The sequence below is a fragment of the Macrobrachium rosenbergii genome, chromosome 9 (genome assembly GCF_040412425.1).
Source record: "Macrobrachium rosenbergii isolate ZJJX-2024 chromosome 9, ASM4041242v1, whole genome shotgun sequence".
NCBI classification, from domain to species: Eukaryota; Metazoa; Arthropoda; class Malacostraca; order Decapoda; family Palaemonidae; genus Macrobrachium; species Macrobrachium rosenbergii.
The window spans coordinates 56,041,108-56,045,091 of record NC_089749.1 but is presented as its reverse complement, the minus strand read 5'-3'; the positions used below and the strand labels follow the sequence as shown (position 1 = coordinate 56,045,091).

Here is a 3,984-nt window from a genome sequence, read left to right as displayed (position 1 = left end):
GGGATTATTATTATTTTTTAACATAAATGTAAAACGGGTATACAAAGGTAAACTAACTTTATGTTAAAAGTAAAACCCCTCACAATCACAAAAGAGCTGTTTCACCCCCGATTCGTTTGTTTACCAATGCAAACTCATTCATAACAGTAAACAAGAGAACATTTCATCTCTAATCAAAATAAAAACATTTAAAATGCTTGTTTCATACGTAGGCAAGACAAAACCCAACAGGCTGTACCAAGTTCACAGACAGTATGGAATTCAGTGTGCATACTACGTACCCTACAGACTTGATCGCATTTATAAATTGGTTTATAAAACTAAAAAACAAGGAGAAAATGCAGTAAAAATATAAACGAGAATACTATAGCATAAAATACAGTATGAACAAAATAGGGTAAGAGTGTTTGTGTTACTGTATTAGGATTTAATGTAAACATGCCTCAGTTCATTCTCTCTCTCTCTCTCTCTCTCTCTCTCTCTCTCTCTCTCTCTCTCTCTCTCTCTCTCAGTACTGTACATATATGTCCTTTAATGAAATATGAATTACTGTATCATAAACAAAACTCCAAGAAGTTCACGGCGCCATCGCACGCTGCTGCCTGTGCCCTTCGTGCGCGAAATTCAAAATATTTTCAATATTATCGTATCGGTATTGCTTCATAACTTCGGAACCATCGTAACTGCTAATCTCATCGCAAACTCAATTTATTGTAAAATGAACCATCGTAAAGGGGATGTACCTGTATATTATATATAGTGTAGGCTTGGCTGCCACCGAGTTACAATATTTCCGAGTGATGATGGGGTCACTGTAACGTATCTCCATCGTAACTAGAGGACTACCTGTACACATACTGTAAACCCCCTGTATTTGCAGAGGATGCGTACCGCAGCCCCCGCAAATAGCTAAAATCCGCGAATACTTAAAACCCCTCTAAAAACACTTAGAACTGCCTATTTTGATAGTTTAAACACAAAAAAACCCTCTAAAAATGCTTAGACCTGAGTATTTTAAGTTTTATCACAAAAAGTGCATTAAGTCATGAAAATATGAAAATACAGTAATTAGTGAATATTTCTCAGCGAAAAATTCCGCGAATGGGCGAATTTTCTGCGAATAATGGGTAGATACGTTCCACAGAGAAATCCGCAAATACGCGAGTCCGCGAATAGTGAGACCTTGAATACGGGAGGTTCACTATATATGACAGTCTTCAAGAGAGACTTAGTGGGACTGGGGAGTCTGTAACTCAAAAGTCCCCCCATCATAAGGTTGTCATCCTCTGGATGGCATTAATAATAAGACTGTTTATAATTTTTAAAACTTATATAATGAAATTTATGAAGACAACAATCATAATTTCAATGTTAAAAAAAAAAACATAAAACAAAACAGATAAAAGGTATAAAATTTCAGCTCCATAAACATATGCCTATAATAACTAAAGTGATTGTTGCACGGTATCCTACATCAGGACTCGGTTGTGGGCACTCTGTAAAAAGACTACATAAATGACTGCCGCAACTCATGACACTACAATACATACAACTTACAATATCTCCAAGTGTTAATGTTGGAATTACATCCATCATATATGAGTCAGTGAAAGCATGAAATATACACAGCATACACATAAATGCACAAAAATATAAACAGAATTCTTCGAGTTTCTTCATGTACAGGAGGGATTTAGCTGTCAAGCAGAAAAGACGACATTGGAACAGCAGGGCAGAGAAGGCCACGAGAATCACAGAAGAGAAAACTGAAAAAGCATATAAATAGACCTGGTTCAGTGAGTAATTCAGGCAGGAAGTGCACAAGGAAGCACGCCAGAGAGACTTCATTTAATGTCTAACTCCATAAAGGTATATACTGGATAAAGATATTTTCATGAAGATGAGCTCCAACATACAAGAAACTCTCATTATTAGGATAATAATCAACACCGATTCTGCTTCCAAAGGGTTGAAATACAGCATTGTTAGCGATTTCCAAACAAGTGCTGGCACAACCTAGAACTTCACCCATCCATAAAAACGGTTATTCAAAGTGCTAGGTAATTCCATACCTTCTTGGAGTACTTGGGCAAGTTTCTATAATGAAGAATAGGCAAAAAAATAAATAATGTAAATACTGATATGTGACCAACAAAATTTAATTATGATGCAAGCTGGGCTGAGGATAACGTCTAAGATGTAATGGTGTTAGGATAAGGAGAGTAATTGGTTTGTACTGTGTACTGATCCACAAAAAATTATTTCACGAAATGACTGAAAGGGGATTTATGTAAAATACTTTACTGAATACTAAAATGAGTACCACATACCATTCATTCCACGCTTCTGAAGTAACTGCATCACTCTAGCCTTAGAGTTAGTTGGAAAGGTTTTAAGCAGCACAAAACCGGGTAAAAATCTGAAACAGTAAGGTTACCTGAGTATCTTGGTAGTAGCCTATACGAGATATGCAAATCCTTGTAAGAAAATCATAGTTGCTCTTTCTGAATCCTATGATTTTTCAAATATTGTGGTTTATTTGACAAGAACTACATAGAAGTCTCTGTAGTAACTGATTTACCAACAGCATCATAATACTAAACCAGGGACTATGGACTACAAACTTCTTAACAATGAGACTGTGAAATTACCAATACAGCAAGCAAAGCACTGCTGAAGTAACCGGAACATGTAAGTCTGCCACTAAAACCTACCCTAGTGTAAGATCTGCAGTCACACCCAACTATCATTTTTTTTATCAGTAACACCTTATCAATGTTGTAAATCCATCAATAGTATGTATTTCTGTGACATAATCTACTTAAAGATTATAATTCATTTGTGTTGCCTTATGTAATGCATCATTCATTTCCAACACAATATGACACTTATTTCACACACAAGTTTCATCATTTAAGTAGGATTTTGGAAAAAACTGGCTTTAATTCTTAGTCATGGCTGTTCAGAAGCTGATATTTAGCTCTTCGTCTAATGGTTATATTTGGCAGTGTTGCAAAATTTCATTTGGAATGCGCTTAGTATGTTTTCAATCTTTCTCATGTATAATTTGGAAGCAAACTAGTACTTTTCAAAATACTGGAGTCCCTTATATCCTGCAATTATGGGGGACCTCAACAGGAAACTGGGTTTTTGAGTGGGGGAAAATACAAAACCAGTGAAATCTTTGGTTGTACTTTGTTATCCCCATGATATTTCTGCAAATTCTGATGTGATTAAGTTAATGTTTATCAAATGTTTTCAAAGTAACACCGTGCACAAGGTAAGTACGAACCTGGTGACCTAAGTTATGTTAGATTCATTGGGTCAGGCTGCAAACCTATTTAATTTAATTTGTAACACCACATGTAGGTTAATGAAGGAGGCATTTGGTCCCGTCTTGGTGAAGACCTAGAATGTCACTGCCCATTATTTTTTAAAATTTTAGTGTTCCCTAGGTCAGGTTGAGTGGAGAGTCCTACATGGACAAGCAAAGCCCCCAGCCAGGTAAGGTTCCAGGACACTAGGCTACACCCTAGTATTTTACTCGTTTTGGGTTTTCTCCCTTCTAAATATCCCTGTTTCCCACTGTGGTCCTCCAAAACCTAGGGCAGTCTAGTGTCTAGGAGGTATTAATTAAATGAATATAAAAAACGTACAAAGCATACACCAAAATACAGAAAACTCATATTATCAACTCCTGAAATACAATTAAGGTTTAGGGTAATTTTTTTCAAGCCATTAGGCTATGTCCTTCTATTAGGTTATGACTCAAGCTAAAACCACTTGGAATACAACCAAGGGTAAAATCTACACAGCCTAATAATTGAAAACCGAATAGCCTAAGCTGCCGTTCGTCCTAAGTAGGTTAAGCTAGGAATTCATTAAGCTACCTCACAAAAATTAATAGCTTATTTTACAGTACTTCATCCAAAGAATTGCTTGTAATCATTTAGTACGGATTCAATACGGAGTAAGACATACGTC

General features: G+C 36.1%; 1 long non-coding RNA gene across 1 annotated transcript in view; it reads right to left on the bottom strand.

Moving 5' to 3' along the window:
- Positions 1–1,267: 1,267 nt before the first annotated feature.
- The window catches only part of LOC136841839 (uncharacterized), a 3,017-nt gene continuing 300 nt past the window's right edge, over positions 1,268–3,984 (bottom strand). Inside the window, exons 2-3 of the long non-coding RNA XR_010854102.1 lie at positions 2,331–2,419; positions 1,268–1,766 (exon numbers count right to left, since the gene is read on the bottom strand). This is a non-coding gene — a long non-coding RNA (uncharacterized lncRNA). The remainder of the gene's footprint in view (positions 1,767–2,330; positions 2,420–3,984) is intronic.